This window comes from Kogia breviceps, chromosome X, assembly GCF_026419965.1.
Source record: "Kogia breviceps isolate mKogBre1 chromosome X, mKogBre1 haplotype 1, whole genome shotgun sequence".
NCBI classification, from domain to species: Eukaryota; Metazoa; Chordata; class Mammalia; order Artiodactyla; family Physeteridae; genus Kogia; species Kogia breviceps.
The window spans coordinates 113,054,310-113,065,119 of NC_081330.1; the positions used below are offsets into that span (position 1 = coordinate 113,054,310).

Below are 10,810 nucleotides of genomic sequence, written 5' to 3' on the forward strand. Positions count from 1 at the left end.
TAAACTATGTGAAATTCCCAGTACTTTAACATTTTGACCTACAAAAGTGGTACTCATACGATTCAGTCTAATACGTCCTTCTACAAAGCACTTAAAAGCACAATTATGTTGCCTCAATATTGGAACTCATATTACCCATATTACCACTCCCTGTGAAATTCCTAATTTGGATTGATATATAAACGATTCATTTGGACATGCAAAGAATATTAAAAACTATTTAAAATTTGGAAAGTATCTATTACTACAATAGTTTGATTCAAGTAGTAACTTAGTAACAATGTTTAAAATAACCTTAACACATTTTATCCAAAAATTTCAAAATATTTTAAAACCAATACTTCGTAAATCCCAGATCTCTGTGATGTGGGTAAGCTCTTATAATTATTCTTAAACAGCTTAGAAGCCAAAACATAAAAAAAAATTTAAGTGGCTTCTCCCCGTCATTCAATGAGTCAGCAGTGACAGTAACAGCTTGAATCACAGGACATTATTTGTTCTGTGCCATACAGTCAACTTCACAATGTCACATCAGAGGACATATTTTGTTTGGCTTTCATATAATAATTGATATCCCTCCAACACTATTCTACCTAAGTGAAAATATTAAAAATAATTTGGTGATTATAAGTAACGAATGAACCAGATGAGAACAATAAAACATTGGCAATTGAGTTTGGCTCATCTTCATAGTGGCACCACAGCTGGTGTCCAGCAGCACCACGCTCTGCTTCATTGCAGAGTTACAGCCACCTACAATAGCGCCGTCTCATTTTATTCACAATCTTCCATCTGGCTCGCTTCCCTTTCAGACTTGGTCCACAGTCAGTCAAGTGAAATCTCTGGATTCCACTAATACTCACAAGTCATTTTGCATTTGTGAACTGTCAAGTGTCTGAATTGTTCCGTAGTCTATTTGGCCAATATTGCATTCTAAACTTAGCGCCTCATTAAATGTTATTTGAATAAAGGAATCCCTCAGTATGCAAAGAGGAACTAGAACACTGAGATGCCAGCAGGCCACAGAAGTTAAGCAACTGAATTTCTCATCTACTGAAATGCATGATCAAAATCCTGAGAAAATTTCCACTTCATGGTGACTTCGCCAGCCTAAGTTTCACTCACGGTAAGAGGTTTTCACTGAGCAGAAAATGCTTACATTATACATACAACTTTCCCTTCGCATGGTCCTGATACACAAAAATTTCAGTTACCCCAATTTAGTTAAAAAATACCAGTCCTGGAAATCACACGATCCAAATTTCAATTACCACAGTACATTAACTGTGAGAAATTGCCTAAAGTACAAACCAAGATGCTAGCTCTTCAGTTCCATAGATCATTCTGTAAGTAACAGTTTTATAACATGATTAATGACAAATCAAGTCCCTTCTTTCAAAATCTGTCAGCGATTAGTCACTGAGCATGTATTATTCAGTTCACACACAGACAGCAAAGTGTATAGTTCTGTTGCCTCCTTGTTTCCCCATGATAAACCCACATGACATTTTTTTTAATGGATAATCCAAATAGGGAATTGGGCAACAAAATGTAAGTGCAACAAAGAAACAAAAAATGATAACCCTAGAAGTGAAATTCAAATAGAACATAAATAGATTTATAGAAGAAATAGTTGACTGTGGGAATGGTATCACAACCATTGAAGAGACTCTCGTTATGCAGTCAGAGGAACTTGGGGAAGGTGAACTTAGTGACATAATTAGGGCAGTGGTTGTGATAAAAAGTATGATATTGTTCCATAAGGAGTGATGCCAGCAACAAAATCTTCATAAGATTTCCAAGGAACTCTTGGAGATGTTTCATGACACTGAATGAACAACGGATAAAACACTGGAAGCTGATCCAATATTAGAAAAAGGGTATGATAATTCATCAAAGCATAGAAGAGATTCTTATTCTGTGTCATAAGTTACATGACAAGAAGAAAGCAAGCACTATTCAAACTATTCTTGCTAAGTTGTTCAAAAAGAAATGAAACACTTTAATTCTCACTGTCTGGGTTTTAAATAATGGAGTACTACACACACTAGTTTTATTGTTATTTTACTTCTCTATACATTTATAACTGAAAATAAGAGTTTTAATATTTTGATAAGAATTTTCAAAGGCCAGAGAATAATTATAATTTTCCCCACTGATTACTAAGATCATTTTGCATGATTTCAAACCACACAATCATTTTTATGGTCCTGTACTACTCTGCAGAGATACAAAGTGAGTACAGAGTATTTCCTGTAGTTTTTTAGGGGTCAAAAATCAATCTCCTGCTAAGAACTAGAAATTTTGAACTAGAAGTTTAAATGGATACATTTAAAAATTATCTGGCTGAAGGTATTAGAGAACCATCAAGGCAATGATTACTTTTTTTTCACACAAAAGTAGAGATCTAGGTAAGAGGAAGTTCTAGGGAGCTACAGAGTCTCTGGACCACCAAAAGTGCTCAGGACATGAGTATCAAATGAGTTGGTGAATGAATAATAAATGAAGGAAGGAATTCAGCTTCTCACTATTATTATTACCCAGGTTAGGAGAGTAGTGTTAACCATTATTCTTTGTGTGATATGGGAATCTCCACAAGGGTTCTCAACTTACCAGGAATAGAAGCAGCTGGTAAATCAACCTGTTGACAGCATCATCAATTTCGGGCCGGGTGGGGTGGGAGGCGAACAAAGTGCCACAGAAAGCTTAACTAAAGAGTGTCAACAAAAAAGAGAGAATGACAGTTTGAGTCCTGATTTCTCATCTGATATTCCGATTACTATCTACCATCAGTACATTTTAAATAAAGAAGCAAATATATTAAATTTTGAAGACACAATTCACTAAGGAATCACCCATATGTGCATGTAGAATAAACTTACCTATCAGAGTGGAACCTGCCATGATCTTCCTCTCCTGTTCCAATCCCTTATTAATGAGATATGTTGAAATGCCCTTTGTTTTCTGCAACACTGCAGGGAAGACCATAGCTTCTGATGCCCACCACTTCTAATTTGAGTTCAGCACTCTCTTCCCGTGACTCAATCATAAGTTCAGAGTCTGGACCTGAGAAAGAAAGGAGCAGCTATTAAATTTTGGCTCTCAATTCCCTACCCTCCCTGTACAAATTCTGACTCCATCTGTCTAACTTTTAAGCAAACCAATCCTTAATGGTTTAATTTAATTGTTATACAAGTCCATATATGCTTGAACATATAAGTGTCAGATGCATATGAGTGTAAGGAGGAGGACTGCAAAACACATTTTTTAAAAAAATAAATTTATTTATTTTTGGCTGTGTTGGGTCTTCGTTGCTGCACACAGGCTTTCTCTAGTTGCGGCGAGCGGGGGCTACTCTTCATTGAGGTACATGGGCTTCTCACTGCTGTGGCTTCTCTTGTTGTGGAGCACAGGCTCTAGAGCGCAGGCTCAGTAGTTGTGGCGCACGGGCTTAGCTGCTCCATGGCATGTGGGATCTTCCCGGACCAGGGCTCGAACCCGTGTTCCCTGCACTGGCAGGCGGATTCTTAACCACTGTGCCACCAGGGAAGTCCCTGCAAACACGTTTGAAATAAAAACATGATAAGAATTCATGTCAATTTTAGTTATCACTTCAATAGTAGTCAAGAGATTTTTGAAAAAAAATCACTTCCATACGATATCACATTTTGACACACAGTGATAAACTGCTTTCATAGTCTACGTACTTTGATGATACTCTTTGGTTGGCTTAGAAACAAAGCCAAGTAACTTTATTACGGAGAGAAATTAGGAAGGATTTTTCCCTGTAAGTTCCCATGGTTGGACTGCAACATTTATTTGAGAAAACCCTAGGGAGAAATTAGAGGAGCACAAGTATACTCCTCTAACAGAAACAATAAAGGTTATATTAAAACAACATATCTGGGACTTCCCTGGTGGCACAGTGGTTAGGAGTCCACCTGCCAATGCAGGGGACATGGGTTCAATCCCTGGTCTGGGAAGATCCCACATGCCACGGAGCAACTAAGCCCACGAGCCACAACTACTGATCCCACATGCCACAACTACTAAAGCCTGCCTAGAGCCCATACTCTGAAACAAGAGAAGCCTGCACACTGCAATGAAGAGTAGCCCCCGCTCTCTGCAACTAGAGAAAGCCCTTGAGCAGCAACAAAGACCCAGCACAGCCATGAATAAATAAATAAATAAATAATTTTTAAAAAAATTTCTAAAAAACACATTTTTAGTAAAATATGTGATACATAGTATAATATACAGAAATAAATATATCATATAAAAACATTACAAGAACAAAAGTTTTATTTAGAATTTTTAACAGATGAAAAAACTAACAAATTATTGTGTTCTTTTTAGGATTTTACTTGACTAACCCCATTGATTTGGATTCTATTTAAGTTGTATTCCATAGATATTGAGTTCTAACAATGACAGAATAGGTTGATTCAGACCAACTCTTCCAGAAAATATGAATAAAATACTTAACAAAAACTCCGTATCTATTTAAAGGCATTAGAAAGCTACCAAGGCTGTGAGCATTTATAGAACTAAGATCCAGAAAGGAGGTCAGCCTAGAATTTGGGGCCTCACAGAGAGGTAAAGGGGATTGAAGCAATATTTGAAGAGATAATTCTTGATAATTTTCCTAATTTGATGAAAGTCATCAAGCCACAGATTAAAGAAGTAATATGAATTTCTAGCAAGACAAATTCAAATAAAACCATATCTAGAAAGATTGTAATAAAAATGATGGAAACCAAGACAAAAAAGAAAATCTAAAAAGTGTCCAAAGGGACTATATTATTTTCAAAGGAGTAAAAATAAAACTGAAAGCTGACTTCCCAACAAAATGAGGAAAACCAGAGAACAATGGGATGATGTAATCAAAGGACTGAAAGAAATGACTGCCAATTTGTATTTCTATTTCCAGTAAAATATTCCTCAAAAATGAAAGATAAAGACATTTTCAGACAAAGAAAACACAGTTCATCATAACCAGGTCCTCTCTCCTAAAGAAAGAAGTACCAAGGGTGTGTTTATCAGCACAATAAAAATGATGCCAATGGAAGGCTCAAAGATGCAAGAAGGAAAGAAAACATTCAAAAAATAAGAGGTTATTATCAAAAATTTTATGTCAGTACATTTTAAAACTATATGGCATGGACACAATTTCCTTGTAAAACAAAACTTACTGAAACTGCCCCCAAAAATACAAAATCTGAATATCTCCCACCATTAGGAAAATTTCTGGCTCAGAAAACTTCAACCAGTAATTGTAGCATACATTTAAGGATAAATAACATGCATTTCAAAGTATTTCAAAGAACAGGGGGAAAAGGGGAAATTCTTTAACTAATTTTATGACCATCATAATCCAGATACCTAAACATAACAGAGGTTTTACAAGAAAGGAAAATTAAAGGCCGATTCTTCTCATAAATATAGACATAAAAATTCTAAACAATGCATTAATAAATCAAATCCAGGGACCTCCCTGGTGGTGCAGTGGTTAAGAACCTGCCTGCCAATGCAGGGGACGCAGGTTCGAGCCTTGGTCCGGGAAGATCCCACATGCCACAGAGCCACTAAGCCTGTGTACCACAACTTCTGAGTCTGTGTTCTAGAGCCCGCGAGCCACAACTACTGAGCCCGCACGCCTAGAGCCCATGCTCTGCAACAAGAGAAGCCACTGCAATGAGAAGCCTGCACACCACAACGAAGACTAGCCCTCACTTGCCCCAACTAGAGAAAGCCCGCATGCAGCAATGAAGACCCAATGCAGCCAAAAATTAATAAATAAATAAATTTATAAAAAATAAATAATCAAATCGAGCAAAAGGATAAGCTATTAAGAACACAAGGAATTTATTAGAAGAATGCCAAGTTGGTTTAACTTTGAAAATCAATCAATATAAGCTACTATATTAAAAGAATAATTACACAGTTTCTCAACACATGCAGGGAAGAAAAAAAAAACGTAACAACCCAGAAACAGAGGTACACATACCTAATTAGATAAAAGTTATTTTGGGAACAGTCATTATATTTAGTGATACAATGATGGAAGATCTTCCTCTGATACAGGGATAAAATAAGAATGCCTGTTAGCACCTCATCTAGTCCATATTATACTGGAGATTTTAGTCAGTGCTAAAAAGGAAAGAAAAAGAAAAAAAAATCACAAGAATTGGAAAGAAATGAATAAAATACTTGCTATTCAAAATAATGATTATTCAGAAACTCCAAAAGAGTGTGTGTGTATATATATATATATATATACACACACACACATATATATATACGTATATATGTATGTGTGTGTATATATATATATATATATAAAATAAGTATCAAGTATACACTAGTATAACTATAATTTAGTAAGGTCCCAAATATAAGATTAATATTCAAAAGTCATTTGAATTTCTATAAAACACCACAAATAAGTATAAAATAAATTTTTTTTTTTTTTTTTGGTGGTACGTGGGCCTCTCACTGCCGTGGCCTCTCCCTCTGCGGAGCACAGGCTCCGGACGCGCAGGCTCAGCAGCCATGGCTCACGGGCCCAGCCGCTCCACGGCACGCGGGATCCCCCCGGACCGGGGCACGAACCCGCGCCCCCTGCATCGGCAGGCGGACTCCCAACCACTGCGCCACCAGGGAAGCCCTAAAATAAAATTTTAAAGCCAATACTGTTTGCATTTCCACATAAGATTTAGAGTAACCTTGTCAATTTCTGTAAACCTTGTCAATTTTAAAGCCAATAATACTGTTTGCATTTCCTCAATTTCTTGGGATTTTGATTGGGATTGTATTTAATCTGTAGATCAATCTGAAGACATTCTATATGTTAACAGTGAGTTTTCTAATCCATGAACATAGGACATATTTACATTAATTTAGTTATTCTCTAATTTTTAAAGTAATGTATTATCACTATACAAAAATATCCTATTTTATAGAGGTATTAATATTTATATAGAAGCATTTCACATCTTGGGTTAAAACTGATCCTAAATATTTTATATTTCTTGGTGCTATTTTATATATTTCTATAAATTGCATTTTTCAACTGTTCAGTCTAGAGAAATAAAATTATCTTTACATATTGACTTATTCTGAAACACTGATTTATTAGCTCTGTTTGCTATTTTGTAGATTCTGACCATGTTCTATATAGTGTAATGACTTTGAAAAAGGCATCAAAACGGTTCAATAGGAAAAAGATATCATTCTGATGAACAACCCTAGAATAACTGAATATATATACTGAAAAAAATATCAAGAAGCTTTGTTCTACCTAATACAATACACAACAACTAATTCACTATTCACCACAGACCTAGATATATAGGTTAATATATAACTTCTAGAAGAAACTATTAAAAAATATTTTCATAAACTTGAGGGAGTCAGTGCTTTCTCAGATAAGACAACAAAACCATTAACTATAATAGAAGAAATTTATAAATTTGACATCATTTTTAAAAGACTTTTCTTCATCAGAAAACATCACAAGAAAATATAGAAGGCACACCCTGGGGGAAAATATTCACAAAGCCCATATCAAATAGAATTTATATGGAGAATATACAAAGTATTCTACTGTCCTAAAAATCAATGAAAAAAATTGAGAAAAGACAAACAATTTACAAAGATATTTACAGGGGCTTCCCTGGTGGCGCAGTGGCTGAGAGTCCGCCTGCCGATGCAGGGGATATGGGTTCCTGCCCCTGTCCGGGAAGATCCCAAATAAGATCCCACATGCCGCAGAGCGGCTGGGCCCGTGAGCCACGGCCGCTGAGCCTGCGCGTCCGGAGCCTGTGCTCCGCAACGGGAGAGGCCACAACAGTGAGAGGCCCGCATACCGCAAAAAAAAAAAAAAAAAAAAAAAGATATTTACAAAGGTATATAGCAAATAAGCACATGAAAATCCTGAATATCATTACTAAAGAAATGAAAATTAAACCTAGAATGAAATACTACTCCAGATCAGCTAGGTTGGCTAAAATAAAAAGGATAATACCATCACAAACCCCCAACCTGAAAACTACCAAATGCCCATCAACAGTAAAATGGATAATTAAATTGCTGTATATTTCATAATTGAGCACTATACAACTATCAGCACAAATGATCTACAATTACATGTACTTATATGCATGAGTTATTAATACTATATTGAGCAAAAGAGTAACTACCAAGAAGACATATGATTCTAGTTTTACAGCAAAACTAATTTCTGCTGGTAAAATCAGGATAGGGGATACACTTAGGGCTGTAGGTGCTGAAAGGGAGAACAGTGAGGTCTTGTGGTAAAGCTCTCTTTCTCGGCATGGGTGCTGGCTACACAGGCGTGTCCAGGTTGTGAAAGTTCCCCAAGCTGTACATATAAGATATGTTCAGTTTTATGTATGTATGTTTTACTTGAATGAACAGTTTTAAAAACTGTTTTGAACCAATACTGCTTTTAATAGCACAATAAAATAGAAATAAATCAAAAGGTACATAAGACCTCTACACAAAAAATACTATATTACTAAGAGAAGATAAAGATATAAATAATTGAAGGAATATACCATGCTCATCAGTTGGAACATTAATGTTGAAAGATATCAATTCTCCTTCACAATGATCTATATTCAACAGAATTTCTATTATAAACCTAGCATCTATGGAAATTTATTTGTGGAAATTAATAAACTTATTCTATACTTCACATCAAAATGTAAAAGGTCAAGAAAAATCAAGAAAATCCTCGAGGAGTCAAACAAGTTGAAGGAATTACTTCACTTGTTATCAAGACTTGTTATGATGTTTCAGTAATTAAGAGAGTATGTTATTCTCCCAAGGATAGTCTATAAAACAATAGAACTTAATAGAAAGTACATAACAGACACACATGTATGGACACCTGCATAATCAAAAAGGTAAAACTGAAGAGCAGTAGGGAAGGGATCATCTTATAATAATAAATGACACTGTGTCAATTAATTAAACAGATTGTAAATCTAAATGTAAGAGATAAAATAAATTTTGGAATGCATCTTCAGTATCTGGCAAAGATGTCTTAAGTGGATACATAAAGCACTAACAACACAGTAACAGATTAATAAAATGGACTAGATTAATATTAAGACATTCTCTAAATGAAAAGACATTAGGAAAGCAAAAAGTTAAGAGAGACTAGGGGAAAATATGTGCAATACACATAACTGTCAAAGAACTCATACCATAATATGTAATATATAAGGAATCTTTATAATATAAAAAGAATTCCTACATATAAAAAAGATACGATCTAGAAGCTGATGTTAAAATGGGAAAGAGACATGAAGAGTCCCTTTCAAAATGATCCCAGAGTAGTAAATAAACATTAAAATGTTTCTCAACTTCATTCGTAATCACTGAAGTGCAAATTCAGCCTACAGTGGCATACTATTACACATCCACTTAGAAGCGCTAATATTACGAAATTTGACAACTCTAAGACACATGTATGTGCTAACTGGACTCTAATATGCTACAGGTGAGAGTATAAATTGGTACAACGATTTTTGATATCTACTAAAGCTGACCATACTCACACACTTTGATCTAGCAATCACATTCTTATTGATATAGCCAACAGAAATAGGTACATAAGTGCCCCAGAAGACATGCTCAAGAGCATGTGAAACAGCATTATTCATAATAGCCAAAGATAGGAGACAATCCAAATGTCCTTCAACAGTAAAACTGACAGTCAATCATGGTGTAATCATTTAATGGAAAACTGTATAGCAAAGAAAATGAATGAACTACTTACACATGCAACATCATGGATGACTGCCACAAAGTTGAGCAAACAAGGCCAAACGGAAAAATATATATATCTACCATATCATCCGCTTTATAAGATAAAGCTCACAAATAGGCAAAACTAATCTATGGTGTAAGGACAGTGCAAAATTATGGGTGGGTATAGAGCAACTAGTAAGTAAGAAGGGGACAAAGGTGGGTTTCAGAGCTGCTAGTAAATTATTATTTCTTGACTTGGGTAGTGTTTACATGTGTGTGCCCAACTTGTGATAATACACTGAATTGGTCACCTGCTCTCTTTTCTTTCCCGCCCCACCCCGACCCCAGCTGTGCCATGCGGCATACAAGATCTTAGTTTCCCCGACCAGGGATGGAACCCACAGCCCCTGCAGTCGAAGCGTGGAGTCTTGTTTGTTTGTTTTTTTTTTTTTTTGTTTGTTTGTTTTTGCGGTATGCGGGCCTCTCACTGTTGTGGCCTCTCCCGTTGCGGAGCACAGGCTCCGGACATGCAGGCCTAGCGGCCATGGCTCACGGGCTTAGTTGCTCCGCGGCATGTGGGATCTTCCCGGACCAGGGCACGAACCCGTGTCTCCTGCATCGGCAGGCGGATTCTCAACCACTGCGCCACCAGGGAAGCCCCGAAGCGTGGAGTCTTAACCACTGGACCGCCAGGGAAGTCCCTGGACACCTACTTTCTTTTTGCACATTGTAGTTCAATAAAATCTTATTAAAATATAATTCATAAAAGTTAAAATATACGGTTCTGAGGTGTTTACCTTTGCAATTATTAGTAAACACAATTTTCACAGCAGTTTGTTAAAAAAGCAAGAGAGGTGTTTAACATACCAAAAAGAACAAAGTTTTTAAAAAAATGTTTGTAGTCCCCATATGGAATAAAATACTAATTCGTAACTACTCTGATGTAATTTGGCACAACAAAAGATAAAAACACTTCATATGATGACTAGTTACTATGTTTTTCTGAAAGTAATAAAGCTCCATTAATTTT

General features: G+C 36.0%; 1 long non-coding RNA gene across 1 annotated transcript in view; it reads right to left on the minus strand.

The window, feature by feature from the left end:
• The window catches only part of LOC136793425 (uncharacterized), a 36,739-nt gene extending 34,068 nt beyond the window's left edge, over window positions 1-2,671 (minus strand). The window contains exon 1 of the long non-coding RNA XR_010838674.1: window positions 2,614-2,671. This is a non-coding gene — a long non-coding RNA (uncharacterized lncRNA). The remainder of the gene's footprint in view (window positions 1-2,613) is intronic.
• Window positions 2,672-10,810: the final 8,139 nt, after the last annotated feature.